The 21,379-nt window shown below is 36.2% G+C and overlaps 1 long non-coding RNA gene across 1 annotated transcript in view; it reads left to right on the top strand.

Moving 5' to 3' along the window:
• Positions 1–19,179: 19,179 nt before the first annotated feature.
• The window catches only part of LOC145688946 (uncharacterized), a 194,922-nt gene continuing 192,722 nt past the window's right edge, over positions 19,180–21,379 (top strand). The window contains exon 1 of the long non-coding RNA XR_014132026.1: positions 19,180–19,229. This is a non-coding gene — a long non-coding RNA (uncharacterized LOC145688946). The remainder of the gene's footprint in view (positions 19,230–21,379) is intronic.

The following is a 21,379-nucleotide window of genomic DNA, read 5'->3' as shown; positions in this document are numbered from 1 at the left end:
TTGTAGTAGTTGATAACCAGTTACTAGATTTGGAAACAGCACCTCAATATGTGGATCCATTTAAGAGTTATTTGGTTTTAAGTATGTTGACCTTTGACCTTGATGGCCACTATTTTGGAACTTGTAGTAGTTGATGACCTCTTGCTAAATGTGGAAACACCACCTCAGTATGTGGATCCATTTTCGAGTAATTAGGTTTTATGTATGTTGACCTTTGACCTCGATGGTCATTATTTTGGAACTTGTAGTAGTTGATGATCAATTACTATATGTGGAAACAGCACCTCAATATGTGGCTCCATTTTCGAGTTATTAGGTTTTAAGTATTTTGACCTTTGACCGCGATGGTATCTATTTTGGAACTTGTAGTAGTTGGTGGTCGATTACTAAATGTGGAAACAGCACCTCAATATGTGGCTCAGTTTTCGTGTTATTAGGTTTTAAGTACTTTGACCTTTGACCTCGATGATCATTATTTTGGAACTTGTAGTAGTTGGTGACCAGTTACTAGATTTGGAAACAGCACTTCAATATGTGTCTCAGTTGTCGAGTAATTAGGTTTTAAGTATGTTGACCTTTGACCTTGATGGCCACTATTTTGGAACTTGTAGTAGTTGATGACCTATTACTCAATGTGGAAACAGCACCTTAGTATATGGATCCATTTTCGAGTAGTTAGGTTTTAAGTATGTTGACCTTTGACCTTGATGGCCACTATTTTGGAACTTGTAGGAGTTGATGACCTATTACTCAATGTGGAAACAGCACCTGAGGATATGGATCCATTTTCGAGTTATTAGGTTTTAAGTACTTTGACCTTTGACCTCGATGGCGACTAATTTTGGAACTTGTAGTAGTTGATGACCAGTTACTGGATTTGGAAACAGCACCTCAATATGTGGCTCAGTTTTCGTGTTATTAGGTTTTAAGCAGTGTGCGAATTAGATAATCTATATTGGGGGGATAAAATTAGGCCAAAGGACATAGTCTGAAGGTCCAAATTTCAAAATGACACAATAAATGCCTTACCCCCCATATATATATATATATATATATATATATATATATATATATATATATATATATATATATATATATATATATATATATATATACATGTGTGTGTGTGTGTGTGACATCTGTAATAAATAAGAGATTTATTAATTTAATAAATGTACCGACAATGTCTATGCACATATATATTGTCTGACATGCACACACCCCACTAAACCTTTTTGAACGTGTTTTAATGTTGTACTCACTCTTGTCCCCGTAGCTCTCTAAGGTTTATTTAGTTAATAATTCGGCTCGAGCGATAGCCATGATCACAAGCATATGTTAATTTTTCCACTCATATTGAAAGCTTCCACTTTGCATTAATACATACAGGTTGCGAAAAGAAACCTACTTCAGTCTTGTGAAAACCACTAAAATTATCAGTTAAACCGGACATTTTATTTTTATTTTATTTTATTTATTTATTTTTTTTTTAAAGAAAATCTAGATATTAGCCTATGAAATAAGAAATGGATTGTTGCTGGTCCCGATTTCTCACATCAAGGTCAAATCGAAGGCCAAATATTTAAAATATCTCAATTCAAATTTCGAGCTTGTGCTTCTACTTCCCGCTAAAGCTGTGCTCATCACGACTTTTTTTCTCCAACGGGGCCGCGGTGGCTCAGTGGTAGAGCGTTCACCTCTGGTGCTTGGGGTCCCGGGTTCCATCCCAGCTCCCGCCAAGTGAACTTTGTGGTGGACAAACACCGTGTGCGTTGGTTTTATCGGTTCTCCCGTTTCCTCCCACTTTCTTCATTCCACCATTTTCATTCATTATTCATCATCACCGTTTCCTTTAGCCTAACCGGCATAACCGTGGGACGTAAAACTAAAAGATTTCATTTCATTTTCATTTTTTCTTTAAATATCGATTCCGTGATGGGCACAGAAAGTAAACACTTAAAAATTACTTTACTGTTAGGTTGAAGATGAGTTGATTCACTATGGCTACGTTATTCAAATAAAGTAAAACATTACACTGAAGTTTTTCAGACAACATTAATTGCGTGGACAGCAAAACTGTACAGCGAAAAGATGGAAAAATGAAGGATTAACTTTTAAAAAAACCCGCTCCAGTTGAAATGCTTATACAGACACGGACAATGACACGGAGAACCAATCGTATTAACAAATGCTGGAACAAATCTTGAATTATTCGCTTATTCACCTAAAAATCACCTTCATTAACATGTCTGCTCACTAGGAGCGTATCCCCCAGCGTGTACGTTAACATATACTTACGAGAGAATACCTATATCTCAGATTTTGAGTACAGTTTCAAAAGTTCATTTCCGTAAACTGTAAAAGCAGTGATTACTATGCTAATTATCACAAATTAAATGCAACTTTTGAGTTGCATACACACAACCTACTAGGGAATGAAGACCATGTACTAACAAAGAGTACACTGGAAAATGAAATAACATGTTATAACAAAAATTAAAATAATATGATAATCGATACAAATATAGAGGATGAATATGACATATCCGAACTTCGCCAAGTATGATAGAAGAAGCTATTTGTTTACTTCTTCTTGACCAACCGCTAAGAACATTTATAAATCCATATGTGACTTTGTTATACGCAATTAGTACATCAAATTCACAAACGATGACGAACTGAAGGGTACGAAGGTACAGTTGCAAGTAACGACCGTAGTCATAATAATATAGTTCTACTAAACAACGTTGAAAATAGTGGGTAATTAGGTGGTAAGTAGAAATGACCAAAACTGAACAGTTTACATCGATCATTTCGAAATACAGCTAGAAGATTAAATTTACAAGAAATAACAAAAATCAGTGAAATTTGGAGTTATACTAAGCATAGTTTGAGGGGGAAAGCGAGCATCCCCGGTGGGGATACTTCAGCTGACTTCTTTGGGGGGGGGGAACAAAATGTGATTGAGGGGGAAAATCCCCCTCATCCCCCCCGGTAATTCGCACCCTGGTTTTAAGTATTTTGACCTTTGACCTCGATGGTCATTATTTTGAAACTTGTAGTACTTGATGACCAGTTACTAGATTTGGAAACAGCACCTCAATATGTGGCTCAGTTTTCGTGTTATTAGGTTTTAAGTATTTTGACCTTTGACCTCGATGACCACTAATTTTGGAACTTGTAGTACCTGATGATCTATTGCTAAATGTGGAAACACCACTTCGATATTTGGCTCCGTTTTCGAGTTATTAGGTTTTAAGTGTCATACAAAGGCGTATCCCACATAAAGTATCAGACCCAGATAAAAATAAGTATGATATTTGTAATCAGCATGTCCGAAAACCCTCATATACCGAGTTTCACCCAAATCGGTTAAAATTGTCATAAAAAGGGCGTATGCCACATAAACTATAGGACCCAGGTAAAAATATGTATGATATTCGTACTCAGCATGGTCGAAAACCCCCATATGCCTAGTTTCATCCAAATCGGTTCAAAGAGCGTATCCAATCGCTATGTTACATAGGTATTCATTGTCTTAAAATAGGGGTTGAAAAATCTGCTATGGTAAAATAGGGGTTGGAAAAGTCATTATAAAAGAGAACGAGTCCACCCCTAAAATGGAGGTTTTTGTGTGTTACGTACTCTCAGTGTAATTTCTGCTATGTTCAATTAGGGGTGGAGAAAATGAATACAACCCCTGTGCTATGTCCGCCATGTTTCGTAGTCTCTGTCATGTTGAAATAGGGGTTGGAAAATATGCTCATAAAAGAGAATGAATACACCCTTGCTATGTTATGTGTTCGTAATCTTATATGTTATCTGCTATGTTAAAATAGTGTTATGTGTTATCTTCTCTTCTATGTGTTCGTAATCTTATATGTTATCTGCTATGTTAAAATAGTGTTATGTGTTATCTTCTCTTCTATGTGTTCGTAATCTTGTGTTATCTCCTATGTTAAAATAGGGGTTGAATGAATACACCCTTGTTATGTTACGTACTCTTATGTGTTATCTGTTCTGCTGTGTGTTACGTAGTGTTATGTGTTATCTTCTCTTCTATGTGTTCGTAATCTTATGTGTTATCTCCTATGTTAAAATAAGGGTTGAAAAAGTGCTCATAAAAGGGAACGAGTACACCCTCTAAAATGGAGGTCGTAAAAGAGAACGAGGTCACCCCTTAAAATGTGCTCATAAAAGAGAACGAGTTCAATTTGCTCTTTTGTATGTTCGTTATGTTACGTAGTCTGATGTTCTGCTGTTTGTTCATAGGGGTTGGAAAATATGCTCATAAAAGGGAATGAGTTCACCCCCTAAAATGTGCTCGTAAAAGAGAACGAATACACCCCCTTAAAAGTGCTCATAAAAGGGAACGAATTTACCCCTAAAATGGAGGTCGTAAAAGACCGTGGGCTCACGGTAAAATAAGTCATGCTCTTTTATTAGCTGTGCTATCTGCTATGTTAAAATAGGGGTTGGAAAAGGGAACGAGTTCACCCTTGAAATGTTACGTAGTCTTATCTGTTATCTGTTCTGCTGTGTGTTACGTAGTGTTATCTTCTCTTCTATGTGTTTGTAATTTCTGCTATATTAAAATAAGGGTTGATAAAGTGTTCATAAAAGGGAATGAGTTCACCCCCTAAAATGTGCTCGTAAAAGAGAACGAATACACCCCCTAAAAAGTGCTCATAAAAGGGAACAAATTCACCCCTAAAATGGAGGTCGTAAAAGACCGTGGGCTCACGGTGCACGGTGGTCATTTTCCCAGGGGCTTGTGAGTTGGCTAAAACTGATCCAGATCGATCCATTTTCTACTACTATTGTTACATGACATACGTCAGTTTGGTAGTCCAATTCTTCCGAGACCTATTTCACGATGTTGACAAAGAGTTGTTGTGTTATAAGTGCTCTCCCTGAAGGTAAATTTTAGTCTATTTGTCTTTTAGAGTTGAAATTAGTTGGTTTATCTACTTTCCCTAGAATTCAAAATGACACTTGAAAAATTAAAATTAGGGAGTTGAAGTCGAGGGGAACGTTGAAACTTTTAATTTAACGTCCAACAATTACTCCAAGTAGGTTCAAATAATCTGCTGTTTTATGAAAATGGGAGGAAACAAACGGAAGAACCTTGATCCATACCAGACAGAATATCAACAAGAAAAAGTTGGGAAACGTGTAAAAGAACAAGTGATAGATGAATCACAAATACTGACTTGCGCGAATTAATTACCGCTCTCCGTTAGAGAAGGGACTTTTGATTACTTTTCAAGCCAAGAAGTAAAGTAATTCTACAAACAATTGTTCTTAATACATTACTGGCGGTAAGTTACTTAAGATACTTATTTTAAAAAAATATTTTTTATTATTTATTGAGAAATTATCACAAACAGTCTCCTTTGCGTTGTTCTTTTTTCGGTCCCAATTTTCTAAAATGCATCTATTGTTAGAGGTGTGTGAGGATGCGTATAGTTACGGATGTCTCTACGTTATTATAGCTTTTAAGGATTTTTCTTTATTTCGTATGGGGATGGCAGGAGGCACGATGCCTCAGTGGTAGGGCGCTTATCTCTGGTTCGGTCTCCGGCCAGGTAAGTTTGTGATTGACAACATTGCGGCCGTGGGTTTTCTCGGTAATCCAGTTCCCTTTCACATTGCATTCTACCAATTCCATCATTAATCGTCTCCCTTAGCATAAAGCTATAATGATGAGAACTTTCATTTTCTTATTCGGATGGCGGATAGAAATGAGACTTCGTGAAAAGACAAGAATTTTAGTGATCGTTCTAAACACTGTTAGCTATTTACATCTTGTAATAGTGTGATTACACTTTGAAGACAAATAACCGCCAGAATATAATTAAATTTCATTAGTTACTTTCTCCTTGTCTCTGCTGTAAAACTATACGAAATGTGATGTGCTATCTTAATTTAATGTCAGTTTGTGTGAGGTGATTTCCTCTTGATTTTGAGGAATTTCTTTTATTTCCAGTTTACCTTAGCTTTTTGAGCAAAGACGCTTGCTTTAAGAATTAGAAAAAAAGGGTGAGGGGAAGATTTTGTAGGAGATTGAGTGATAGATATGGTATTACCAGTTTGATCATTTTCTTGTCAGAAATCTACATTTGTGAGGATCTTAAACAAATAGGTGTTTATCCATTACCTTCCTATTTCTGTTTGTATGAATTCTATTACAGTTTGTTTAATGTTGATTTACAATAGGGAGTGATACTATTAAATGATTTACAATAGGGAGTGATACTTCAACTTTGTCATAGAGTTCAGAAACCATAAAGGAGTCATTTTCAGTTCGTATAGTAGGATAATTGTCATAGAACAATCAAGTTTTGTATATTTACTAGCATCAATTACGTGCTTCGCTGGGTTAAATTAAAAAAAAAGTACTATGTTCCTTTAGTCAGTCACTTTTTATTACTAAAGCACTCCCTGATATTGATATTTTTTTATGTTTATGTATCTCCTTCATCCTTTTTTCTCTGGCAGCGTGGATGAATTCAAATTTAAACGGCATCGGAAATGTCAGTATTCATCACAGCTACTCCGAGAACTATGGATTGAGCACTAATAACAGTCATTTCTGATGATTACCCCTTCACCTCCCGCATGTTGCAGGACACGGAATCGGAAGTCTTACTCTTCATCTCAGCGATCCCGAGACTGGATTCGGTACTAATGTTGGTCATTTTCGATCATGTTTATATATCTATCCTTTCCCAAGTTGCGGGGCTGAATTTGAATTTAAACAGCATCGGAAGTGTAACGATTCTTTTCAGGGACCCCGAAAACTGAAGATTCGGCACTAATATCAGTTATTTTCGATCATTTTTGAAAGTGTATCATCCTCCTCTAAGTTACACCGTCAAAATGATATGGTAAAAACCATCCCAGGCTCAAACCTCATCTATATTGAAAATTTGATCGAGATTGGTCGGGTGATTTAAGAGTAAACAAGCATAGTCACTTTCAATCTTATAATATACGGTAGCTTATTCTGTTTATTTGCGAATGTGCATGCCATTTTTATATCCGTTTGATGTTTCCTACATTCTATGTCGAAGAAATCTCTACTGCCCAATATATATACATCATTATACATATAATTCTCTATCCATCCGTATAGTGGTATTCTATTGTATGTCAAGTAATGTTCCCTTACCGATATTTGTGTTACAATTTTTTTGCTAGTAGTTTAAAAGTTATAAGGGTTATGAAGAAAAATTGTTCCCCTGTATCTTTTATCAACTGATCTATTTATTGTTGTCTGGGTCATGCATGGACGTGTAACGTTGTTATGCATTTTTTTAAAAAGAAGATATATAATGTTAGGGAATATTGCTTTGTACGAAATATCTCCCTTCAGTTTTACGTGTTCCGGATTCAAGTTTCGGAGTAACTAGTACTCCTCATCAATAGGTCCTGCACGTAATAATTTTGATGTTGCATAAGAGTATAAGGTTGTCACTACCAATCTCGCCCGACTTCCCACATCTACTTTCTAAACATTTCAGAATTTAAAAATGAAAAATTAAATGTCGAAGTACTCCTGCACTAGTTTTCCTTCCAATGTTTCCTTCAAGATTACAAATGTAAGTCACACTTTCATTTTCACGAGAACACAATGACTTATGTCCTTTTTACAGCACAATTTACAAATTGTTTTCTAATGTCTCAAAAGTAGCAATTTATGAATATTTCGTAAATTTTATCGATACTTATGATTGTTTGCCTTTACCAATGGCTATACGTTGTTCTATCTTACTCTAAGTGTCTTACTATATACAGAGTAAAATATTCAGTGCAATATATTAACTGTTGGGAAATATTACTCAATATTCATGATTTGCCTATGCTGAGAGACAAGAAAACAATGTGAAGACGATAGTGTGAAAGGGTTTAATCCATTGTATGCTCCTAAACATGGAATGGTGTAACATTTGAAGTATTGAAGGAAAATTTGGAAGAAATATTACCACGTGAGTAATCTGACGTATTACAATGTGTCCAATACGTTTAATATGTAACTGTTAAATAATTTTTGTGATATTCTTTAATATCCCGTAAGTACTATGGACCGTCTCTCAGACCGCTGCGACTTTTCATATCATGATATTTTCCACAGTCTCACTACTACAAGTGGATCTTTTCGTCTACCTTCCTTTCTAGTAAATGGTTACGTATTGTGAAGTTCGTGTTATAATTGATCCCCTGTGTGCGGCGCTGGAGGGGTGGAGCGGTCTCACAGACGTACTATAGTAGTTACGTGAGTATTTTGCTGATCAGTCGTCTTTCGTTATCTACTGATTATTAGCAGTTTTGTGTCTTACCGTGTGGCACGTCTTGCACCACACATCAAATAATGTCCCAGAGACTGGAAAACCTGAAATAACCACATTTTATAACATGAGTAAAGGCGGAGTGGATACTCTAGACATCAAATATACAGATTACACATCAAGTCGTCGAACAAGACGATAGCCATTGACAATTTTCTTTATGCTGGTGGATATTGTGTGTTGTGTCAATGCGTATGTCTTGCAACAAGTCTACGCTAAGTCCGCAGTGATGACAAGACTTGATTTCATGAAAACGTTGGCAAAAGGACTTGTTAGGAATCACATAGAACGTATATTGTTCATCGCAGGGGCGGATCCAGGACCGACTTCTGGGGGGGGCGGTGGGTTATCATACTGCTACTTTTAAGGGCTCCTAACTTTGGGATGGGTTTTATTTATATACATAAAATAAGAAAGCTTCCTCTTCTGGGGGGGGCGATCGCTCCGATCGCCCCTCCCTGGATCCGCCTCTGGTTCATCGGACATCTGCCACGTAAGCTGAGTTTTTTCAGTCAAGAGCATACTACAGTTTGAAAGTGAGTTTCCCACCATCACGCACAAGGAGTTGAAAAGGAAACATAGTCTTCTGTTAACTTAGTTGTAAGCGAAAAGCAAAGATATTCATTCGTGTCAGCGGTGTGGGGTACCGGTATCGATTTCCTTGCAGTGCAGAATAAAAAAGATATCAGTGCCTACCTGAAGAAAGTGCATGCTGTCAGAAAAGTTAGTGCGGTACTTTCTTTACCGGCAAAACGTATTTTCTTTCTTTTCTCCATCATTAAGAACTAAAAATAAGTTTTATTCATTACCTTTTCACTACAAAAAATATAAGAGTACAACTATAACAGTACTTTCCTGCAAGTTTAAAGAAGCTAAAATTCCATGTTTTTTCTCCGTTTTTACTGTATTTTTTATTCTTAGTGCATCTATAAGAACAGTGCATTTTAAATTAGTGTTATTTTGACTACATAGAAACGGAGAAAAAATTGAATATTTCAACAATTACTGTTTTAGATTAACAATGAAAGCATTGTTTCAAATTTTGACTATGTTCTCTTTCTCATTGTTTTAAAAATATAAAGCTTGTTTTCATCGTGAAATTACTATGTTTTATTTTTCTAAATGCAAGTAAGATATGTAGGATATCATTTTTAAAAATATGCAATGAAACTACTATTCAGAAAATGTGAAACAACAATGCGGTCTGACAGACCGTTCCATAGTAGTTACGTGATTCTTTTCGTCCATAGTACTTAAGGGATATAATTCCCATTGGATATTAATGTTTTGTGTGATTACCTGTAGCTAATAACGTGTTTCATTTTTAAGCGTAACCATTTACGGTTGATATTTTAAAATTATTGCACGCAAGTTGGCAGAAGGGGTGACTATGCAGCGAATTTTGGACGACATTCAGGACTCCTGTGATGACTTAAAGGGGGTTTTTGATTGAAAGACGGGATTTGCAAAATATATGCAGGGATTTTGACATATCTTATGGAACAAGAAGACATGAGGATGACTCAAATATTCAGGGATTGTAACATATCTTATGGAACAAGAAGACATGAGGATGACTCAAATATTCAGGGATTGTAACATATCTTATGGAACAAGAAGACATGAGGATGACTCAATGAGCGTGAAGTTATGGATTGAAGAAATGAAACTAAAAAAGTCCTGTTCGGTTTCCTATTTTAAAGAACAAGGTGTCGGTGATGCGGAAACTGTTCTCCGAACGATTTCTTACTGATAATGATGGGCGACGATTAGGGAGGCAGTTGCCCCCGCACTTTTTTGAAGTAACCCATTAATGTACGAGGGTCATTCGGAAAGTAAAGAACGTTTTGCGCTAGCGCGTGCGCGTGTTCCCCCACCCCCGCTGCCGCTGGGTTATTGACCTGGGCATGCTTTAGCCTCAGTCTGGCACCAGCTGCGATCCGCTGCGGTCCGTTATTGCTTCGCTGTGCGACTGTAAAATGTGCGATACAATTACTGATCCCGCCAAGTGTGAGGTTCGTAGTGTGATAAGATTTTTGAATGCAAAAAAAGTGCGTCCGATAGAAATTTATAGACAAATCACTGAGGTGTATAGAAATGTGATGAATGAAGCATCAGTTCGTAAGTGGTGCATTATGTTTAATGACGGACGGACGAATGTGCACGATTAGGAACGCTCGGGCCGGCCTTCTGTTGTGACTGACGAACTCAAAGGAAGAATTGAGCGGAAAATTCAAGAGGATAGGCGATTCACTATTGATGGGCTGCATGAATTCTTTCCTGAAATTTCAAGAACTTAAGGAAGCTGTTAGTGATTGGTTCAACAGTTTGGCAGCAACTGTGTATGCCGAAGGCATAGAAAAACTTGTACCACGGTATGACAAGTGTTTAAATTTACACGGCGACTATGTCGAAAAGTAACTTAAGTATCACATAGTAGGTAACACAAATTTCGTCTTTGTATATCAGTTATTAAAGTGTTTATACAAAAACGTTCTTTACTTTCCGAATGACCCTCGTATATAGCTTCATTTGGAAATGTAAACTTTTTGTATGTATTACTGGTTCATAGAAAAAATGGTGCCACATAATATTCGCCGTTGCGTGAGTACGTGATGGTTGTCCTCCCGTGGAGCTAAGAATGCTACAGAAATTGCGTTTTAATTGTCACGGAAAATAACCCAATAATTAACCTATTGGAACACAAGAATTTCAGCATTCTTTCACTTCTTACAAGGATTCAGTATATTACTCAGCCGCTTTGAATTTTAAGATGTTCATGAGCAAGAAATTAAACCTCTTCTTACACATTTGTTGTATAACAGTACAAAGTGCTAGTATCTACTTGCATTGCTCTTGTCAATTTACTTAATAAAATATGAAAAACGATGTACGTTATTTTAATCAAAAAAGATAGTATCCTATTAGTTATACAACTTTCCGTCAAATCTTGCTCCCTCACTTTTAGTGTCCAATTGCCGCCACTGCTGATAATAACGACGGAATTTCAAAAGGAACAGCTGCTAAAATTTAGGAATCATAAAATTTGTATTGATGGTACACATGAAACGAATAAATACGACTGTCAGCTTTATACGTTATTTACAGTTGATGAATATCGTGCAGGTTGTCCAGTAGCATTTTGTATATCTAATCGTTCTGACGAAAATCTGTTTAGGTTGTTTTTTCCTAAAATTAGATCTTATAGTGGTTTTGAAGGTACGTCAATTTTCATGTCAGACGATGCTCCAGCATTTTCCAACGCTTGGGTTGCAGAAATAGGACCTGTAGAGTACCAGCTACTTTGCACATGGCACATAGACAAGAACTGGAGACAGGAGTTGAAGGAAATTGAAGGCTAGATGGAGAAGAAGGCATTAGAATATAAATCTTTGCGAGTATTACTTGGAGAAACAGATAGAGAGAAATTTCACGAATATGAGACATGTAGAAGACGAGCTGTCTAGAGACAAAACAACTTGTCAGTTTGGTGTTTACTTTTCCAGTCATTATGCTGACAGACCAGAGAAATGGGCATATTGTTATCGCCAGCATTTGGGCATTAATACTAATATGTATTTACAATCTTTACATAAACAATTAAAGCACAGGTACAAAGGAGGAAAGAAAGTGAATGGGCTTGACAAAACGATAAATGCTTTTTTGAAAATGACTAGAGAAAAGCTGTTTTTCCGTCTCATAAAAATAGCAAAGAAGGCACCACGAGAGAGAGGCGCGAGAATTCACGAAAGTCATAAAAGGTCGGAGCGAATAACTTCCGAGAGCATTCATCATGAAGAACGGTCTAATGAGTGGTTTGTTCCATCATTGAAGGATTCCGTGAATATTTATTTGGTTGAGAAAATGTCAGATATGTGTGATCAACGCATCTGCGGATTGAAATGTAAAATTTGTTTCGTGTGCATTCATATGTTTAAGTGTTCTTGCGTAGACAATGTGATTAAATTTAATATATTCAGGCACATACATGCCTGCGTAAGAAAGTTAAAAAAACGAACTGACGACATGAATGTTGGAGAATTTGAAAATGAAGTTTGTTTGAAAGAAAAACAAATTTGGAACGCATTAGACAGGAAGCGAGAACGGAAACCCTTAATACAAAGTGTTTAATGAGGAGTAGACTACAAACCTCGATGGGATTGACTATGGTCACTCAGTTATCGGCAGAGGACTGTTCTTCTATAATGAAGAACGTAGGTGGTTGTATCCATATAATGCAGAGAAGAAGAAGTGATAAAGTAACCGAAATAAACGTTAATCAAAATATAGGACTTCAAAGACGTCTGCATTCTGCCAAACGTAGATGTTCAAGAACACATTTTCTCAGGAAGCCTACGGAACACGAGGTTCTGAATATTAAAAGTGGCCTTCTTGATTCTTCTGAGGAAATATTTAATATCAACACTAGCTTTGAAGATACGTACCATTTGCTGTGATTTTATTTATAATAGAAGAGACCCTCACGAATTCTATAACAGTTAGCAGTATTGATTGCAACATAAAATATGCTGTAAAATAATATCAAATCTGTATCTATCCAACTCAGTTGAGTAGGTTAGTAGTAGAAAATGGATCGATCTGGGACAGCATTAGAGAATTCACAAGCCCCTGGGAAATTGAGCACCTTACACCGTGAGCCCACGGTCTTTTATGACCTCCATTTTAGGGGTGAATTTGTTCCCTTTAATGACCACTTTTTAGGGGGTGTACTCGTTCTCTTTTATGACCACATTTTAGGGGTGAACTCGTTCCCTTTTATGAGCACTTTTTCAACCCCTATTTTAATTACGAACACATAGAAGAGAAGATAATACATAACACTACGTAACACACAGCAGAACAGATAACACATAAGAGTACATAACATAACAAGGGTGTACTCGTTCTCTTTTATGAGCATATTTTTCAAACCTTATTTTAACATAGCAGAAATTACAGTGAGACTATAAACACACAGCAGAGCAGATAACACATAAGAGTAGGTAATATAACAAGGGTTCAACCCCTATTTTAACATAGCAGAAATTACACTGAGACTATGAACATACAGCAGAGCATAAGACTACGTAACACACAACCTCCATTTTAGGGGTGGACCCGTTCTCTTTTATGAGCATATTTTCCAACCCCTATTTCAACATGACAGAGACTACGAAACCTAGCGGACACAGCAGAGGGGGTGTATTCATTTTCTCCACCCCTAATTGAACATAACAGAAATTACACTGAGACTATGAACTCATAGCAGAACAGAAAATACATAGCACAGCTAATAAAAGAACATGGCTTATTTTCCAACCCCTATTTTAACATAGCAGAAATTACACTGAGACTATGAACTCATAGCAGAGAAGATAATAAACACAACAACCTCCATTTTAGGGGTGTATTCATTCTCTTTTATGATTACTTTTACAACACCTATTTTACCATAGCAAAATTACATAAGATTTTTTTCAACCCCTATTTTAAGACAATGAATACCTATGTAACATAGCGATTCGATACGCTCTTTGAACCGATTTGGATGAAACTCGGCACATGGGAGTTTCGGACATGCTGATTACGAATATCATACTTACTTTTACCTTGGTATTATAGTTTACGTGGGATACGCCCTTCGTATGACACTTAAAACCTAATAACTCGAAAAGGAAGCAACGTATTGAGGTGCTGTTTCCAAATCTAGCAATAGGTCATCAGGTACTACATGTCCCAAAATTAGTGACCACCGAGGTCAAAGGTCAAAATACTTCAAACCTAATAACTCGAAAACGGAGTCAAGTATTGAGGTGCTGTTTCCACATTTAGTGATTGGTCATCAACTACTACAAGTTCCAAAATAATGATCATCGAGGTCAAAGGTCAACATGCTTAAAACCTAATAACTCAAAACCAGAGCCACATATTGAGGTGCTGTTTCCACATTTAGTAATCGGTCATCAACTAGTACAAGTTTTAAAATAATGGTCATCGAGGTCAAAGGTCAAAATACTTAAAACCAAATAACTCTTAAATGGATCGACATACTGAGGTGCTGTTTCCACATTTAGTAATTGGTCATCAACTACTACAAGTTCCAAAATAATGATCATCGAGGTCAAAGGTCAACATACTTAAAACCTAATATCTCAAAACCAGAGCCACATATTGAGGTGCCGTTTCCACATTTAGTAATTGGTCATCGGGTACTACAAGTTCCAAAATAATGATCATCGAGGTCAAAGGTCAACATACTTAAAACCTAATAACTCGAAAACGGAGCCAGAAAATGCCCTCTCACAAGACTAGAAATTTCGCTGTATCTTTGGGGATCTAGCCAAAAAGAACCAAGAAGTAAACCTCACGGACTAGAGAGGGCCTTTGCTAAATTGAAAATTGTTAACAGGTTGACTGCCAAAGTGATTTGGGGGTACTGCTCCGAGAAGGCCATAAATTTCTTCTTACCTTTTGCTCAATTATGGATAGGCATGTCACATTTTTGTCGCGATATTTTGCTTCTCCCGAAAATGTACCAATGGGAGCCAAGCACCATATGTCATGCTCATGGTCTCACAGTAATTTGTGACATATATATGGCCATATATATGGTGCTCAAGAACCTGAATAGGTTAGTAATTTGTGATATCTAGCGTGAGCATCATATGTGGTGCTCATGGCCCCACAGAAAAATAAAGTGAGGGCCACATATGATGCTCGTGGCAGGCAACCTGTTAATACTAGACTAAAATCAACGATAAGTCAAAACCATTTGTCTCTTTTACTTTTTATGTTTACAGAAAAAGATTAATTCCAGAATGTAGACAAAGAAAAAGTAATTGATTTGATTGCCTCATCAAGTGAAGAACTTCGTAAAATAACTGTCAAAGTAACTGAAGTAACTTCACGACTACGTGCGACTGTCTCGGTATTATTGTAACTTCTTCTGCGAACTATTTTCTACTACATAGACCTACTTATTCAATACAGAAAATATGATTTTGTCAGTTATCATGTTTTGCAACTGACGTGTTAATATATATATATATATATATATATATATATATATATATATATATATATATATATATATATATATATATATATAAGGGCGGATCTAAGGGGGGCTCTCAAATTTATCTCATCGTTTGTTTAAATAGTACAAAATGGTACGGAAATTCTCAGTTAGTTAAAATAGATCTTCTTCGCTTTTTCTGATTAGCACAATTTTGTTCTTTCATGAAAATACTCAGCTACAAAATTAAATAGCTCACTCATACTTATGCCTTCGTTTACTAGACTAGCTTAAAATGGTCCTCTTTGCTTTTTCCTTTTCTTTGTTGAAATAATACAAAATGACCCTTTTTAGAGTTGACACAAATTATAAGTTCTTTGTTTATTTGAATACTCCAAAATGGTACAATTTCTTTGTTTTTCTCGGTGGTATAAAACTAAATACTTCATTGCTTATTTGAATAGTAAAATTCTGAGCCAGTTAAAATGACATTTCTCATTGGTACAAAATTGAATAGGTCACTTAAATTTATTCTTTCGTATATTTGATTAGAACAAAATGTATATAAATTTTCAACTTGTTAAAATGGTCTTTTTTCGCTTGTTTCTGATTGATATAAAAGTAGAACATTTCAGTAGTTCAAAAGTTACATAATGGTCAATTTTCGTTTGTTTAAACAGTACCTAATGAGATAGTTGAGGTGGCTCTTCTTCTCTTTTCTAGTTGGTACAAAAGAAAATAATCCACCTAATCTTCCCTTCTTTTTTTCTGGTTGGTATTCCTTCGTTTATTGGAGTAGTACAAAATGGTATAAAAATCTGAGAATGGCATATCTTTGCTTTTCTTCTGATTGGTACAAAAATCAAATAGACCACTGAAATTTATTCCCTCTATTATTTGAATAGCACAAAAAGGTATAAAATGATGATCTAGTTAAAATGACCCTTCTTTGATCTTCTTGTGATTATTTGGGTACTACAAAATTGTACAGAAATATTGAACTAGTCAAAACGGACCTTCTTCATTTTTTCTGGTTCATACAAATATAAATACTCCATCCAAATTTGAGTAAAATGCTCCATGTTCGCTTTCTTCGTTTTGCTTAAATAATTCTCAGCTAGTTAATATGGCATATCTTTGATTTCTTTTGGATAGCCTAAAAAGGTACAGAAATTCTGCGCTAGTTAAAATTGTGTTCTAAAATTTATTCCTTCACTTTTTTCTGCTTTGTACAAAATTGAATAGATCACACAAATTTACTAAATGAGGAAACGTTATCTCAATATGTGGTTTTATTCACGAGATTGACCTTTGACCTCGATGGTCATTATTTTTGGAAATTGTAGTACCTGACGACCAATTACTAAATGTGGCTCCGTTTTCTAGTTTCGACCTTTGACCTCGATGGTCATTAATTTTTGGACATGTAGTACCTGATGACTGATTACAAGATTTGGAAACAGCACCTCAATATGTGGCTCTGGTTTTGAGTTATTAGGTTTTAAGTATGTTGACCTTTGACCTCGATGATCATTATTTTGGAACTTGTAGTAGTTGATGACCAATCACTAAATGTGAAAACAGCACCTCAATACTTGGCTCCATTTTCGAGTTATTAGGTTTTAAGTATGTTGACTTTTGACCACGATGATCATTATTTTGGAACTTGTAGTACCCGACGACCAATTACTAAATGTGGAAACAGCACCTCAATATGTGGCTCTGGTTTTGAGTTATTAGGTTTTAAGTATGTTGACCTTTGACCTCGATGATCATTATTTTGGAACTTGTGGTAGTTGATGACCAATTACTAAATGTGGAAACAGCACCTCAGTATGTCGATCCATTTAAGAGTTATTTGGTTTTAAGTATTTTGACCTTTGACCTCGATGACCATTATTTTGAAACTTGTACTAGTTGATGACCGATTACTAAATGTTTAAACAGCACCTAAATATGTGGCTCTGGTTTTGAGTTATTAGGTTTTAAGTATGTTGACCTTTGACCTCGAGGATCATTATTTTGGAACTTGTAGTAGCTGATGACCAATCATTAAATGTGGAAACAGCACCTTAATGCTTAGCTCCGTTTTCGAGTTATTAGGTTTGAAGTATTTTGACCCTTGACCTCGATGGTCACTAATTTTGGGACATGTAGTACCTGATGACCTATTGCTAGATTTGGAAACAGCACCTCAATACGTTACTTCGTTTTCGAGTTATTAGGTTTTAAGTGTCATACAAAGGGCGTATCCCACGTAAACTATAATATCCAGGTAAAAATAAGTATGATATTCGTAATCAGCATGTCCGAAAACCCCTATGTGCCGAGTTTCATCCAAATCGGTTCAAAGAGTGTATCGAATCACTATGTTACATGGATATTCATTGTCTTAAAATAGGGGTTGAAAAAAAATCTTATGTAATTTCTGCTATGGTAAAATAGGTGTTAGAAAAGTAATCATATAAGGGAATGAATACACCCCTAAAATGGAGGTTGTTGTGTTTATTATCTGCTCTGCTATGAGTTCATAGTCTCAGTGTAATTTCTGCTATGTTAAAATAGGGGTTGGAAAATAAGCCATGTTCTTTTATTAGCTGTGCTATGTATTATCTGTTCTGCTGTGTGTTCATAGTCTCAGTGTAATTTCTGTTATGTTCAATTAGGGGTGGAGAAAATGAATACACCCCCTGTGCTGTGTCCGCTAGGTTTCGTAGTCTCTGTCATGTTGAAATAGGGGTTGGAAAATATGCTCATAAAAGAGAACGAGTCCACCCCTAAAATGGAGGTTGTGTGTTACGTAGTCTTATGCTCTGCTGTATGTTCATAGTCTCAGTGTAATTTCTGCTTTGTTAAAATAGGGGTTGAACCCTTGTTATGTTACGTACTCGTATGTGTTTTCTGCTCTGCTGTGTGTTCATAGTCTCACTGTAATTTCTGCTATGTTAAAATAAGAGTTGAAAAATATGCTCATAAAAGAGAACGAGTACACCCTTGTTATGTTATGTACTCTTATGTGTTATCTGTTCTGCTGTGTGTTACGTAGTGTTATGTATTATCTTCTCTTCTATGTGTTCGTAATTAAAATAGGGGTTGAAAAAGTGCTCATAAAAGGGAACGAGTTCACCCCTAAAAATGTGCTCATAAAAGAGAACGAGTACCCTTCCTAAAAAGTGGTCATAAAAGGGAACAAATTCACTCCTAAAATGGAGGTCGTAAAAGACCGTAAGCTCACGGTGTAAGGTGCTCAATTTCTCAGGGGCTTGTGAATTGTCTGATGCTGTCCCAGATCGATCCATTTTCTACTACTTAGGTTAAATTTTAATGGTACTTGTAGTTTCCTATTTATGTAATGTTCAAAATTCCAGATTTTTGTCATTTTTAACTAAGCATGATATTCAAAGTTATACAAACCATGGTTAATATTTAAGAAAAGATATATTGCTACTCTTATGTGTTTCAAGTCAATTGCTCAAATTCGACGAAATATTTTGTGTATTGTACTTTGAAGTTTTCCATATATTTTATTTATCATAGTCTTTCATGAGCATTGTGAATAGGTTCTGCGTATATTGAGTATCTTCTGCCACGGATTATCCTAAAGCTCTAATCATTAATTATTACTTGTAGTTTCCTATTTGTGCAATGTACAAATAACACAATTTTTTCACTTTGTAATACTCGCCCGTGCGCTTACAGGTTTCTCTTCTTATCTTTTTATTGCGCAACAATAGCTCACCAACGTAATTTTAGGTTTAGATTAGACCTTATTTTCTGTATACTATTATTTTCTATTTCTTTTCAGACGTTTCGTCGAGATTGAAAGATTTCCCAGCATCACCAGTCATTCCTCTTAACCACAGGTATTTTTTCATTTATTCTATTCTGTTATTATTATTAGAGATTCTATTATATATATTATTCCTTTACATTTCATTATAATTCTGGTTTTATCAAATAAAATTACATCTTATTATATTTCATTATATGCGCTATATATTTATATATTAAACGTAAATATACCGATTTTTATTTGATTTAATATACTTTCCTCTTTAGAGGTTAATCTAGTTGATGCCAGTAGAGAGGGGACACCTTGGGGTGTTTTTTTCCTACTGCGCATGCACAAACAAGCCACGCCCCCTTCACGCTGATTGGCTGGCGCCGGTCACGTGACCCCGCCCTTGGCCATGCCCACTGGACTCAGGTACTCGTTCCTTTTATGCGCAAAGAAAATCTACTTCCTATGTCAAACTCGGGATATGGTGGTTTTCGAACATGCCACAGTTATTTTACCTGGGTCTTATATATATGACACTTAAAACCCAATCACTCGTCAACGAAGCCGCATATTGAGGTGGTGTTTCCACATACACCGATAACTACATGTTCCAAAAATACCGACCATCGAGGTCAAAGGTCAAACCTAATAACTCGAAAACGGAGCCTCATATTGAGGTGCAGTTTTGGTCATCACGCCCACGTTTGGCCACGCTCACTGGACTCACATACTCGTTCCCTTTTATGACCTACTGCGCAAAGTAAATCTACATCTTATGTCAAACTCGGGATATGGGGGTTTTCGAACATGCCACACTTATTTTACCTGGATCTTATTTATGACACTTAAAACCCAATCACTCGTCAACGAAGCCGCATATTGAGGTGGTGTTTCCACACACCAACAACTACATGTTTCAAAAATACCGACCATCGAAGTCAAAGGTCAAAATACTTAAAACCTAATAACTCGAAAACGGAGCCACATATTGAGGTGCTGTTTTGGTCATCAACTACCACATGTCCCAAAGGTCAAAGGTCAGAATACTTAAAACCTAATAACGCGAAAACAGAGCCACGTATTGAGGTGGTGTTTCCACATTTAGTCATTGGTCATCAACTACTGACTAAATGTGGAAACTCCACCTCAATATGTTGCTTCATTTACGAGTGATTGGGTTTTAAGTATTTGATCATCGAGGCTAAAGGCTAAAATCTTAAAATCTAGTCACTCGAAAACGGAGCCACGTATTGAGGTGCTGTTTCCACGGTGCTGTTTTCACATTTAGTAAAGAGTATGGACTATTTAACATAGCACAGATTATATAAGAGCCGTTCTCTTTTTCAACTCCTATTTTAACATAGCATAGAATACACACACAGACACAGTCATACACACACACACATACGCACACACACACACCTGTTTGTGCACCCTGCAAAAGGTGTATGCAAGCTGGGCCATAGGAAAATCGAGTATGCACTCATATCTGCTTTACTAATGGAGCTATTTTCCTGATACCCTCCCAAAAGTTGCGCCAGTGATAAAACTACATTTCTAGAGGCACCAGAATGCAGTATCCCGACCTTGACTGGGTACGTACAAGTAAGCACCCAAAACAACTGGGCATTTGCAAAAGCAGTAATTGTAACAAACGAATACACTAAGAAACAAACAAAGATATTGTGTGTAAAATGTGTAAAATGCGAGTTCAGTGAGTAAATGTGAGCAATGCATTTAGAGCGATTGCTTTAAACGCTAGGTAACTTTGTAGCAAATGAATCACATGGATAATTGCTGTTGACTTTTTTGGGTCCTCCAATTTCTTTCCACATTTTCCTTTCCACCAATTATTTCATAATCATTCAATCTCATTAATCACCCGTCGATTATAAGCTATAGAGGATAACCAGAGGATATAAAACTATAAATGTCATTTGATTTCAAATGGAATAGCGCATTGGTTCAATCCCTGGAGAAGTTAGTTTGTGGTGGACAACATCGTTTCGATGGGTTTTCTCGGAGTACTCCCATTTTTTTCCACATTCTCATTCTACTAATTCTTCCATCATCATTCACTTGCCTTAATCATCGCCTCACTTAACCTAACGGCATAATCGTGGGACGTTAAACTGCAAGATTTCATTTCATTTTGAAATGGAATGGCGAGACTAAAGTAGGGTTATATCTGTTTGTTTGCTCGATAAAGGTTAGTGTTTCTTTTCAGCACCG

The sequence above is a fragment of the Thermobia domestica genome, chromosome 7 (assembly GCF_964235325.1).
Source record: "Thermobia domestica chromosome 7, izTheDome1.hap1.1, whole genome shotgun sequence".
NCBI classification, from domain to species: Eukaryota; Metazoa; Arthropoda; class Insecta; order Zygentoma; family Lepismatidae; genus Thermobia; species Thermobia domestica.
This window is presented reverse-complemented; position numbering and strand designations above follow the sequence as displayed.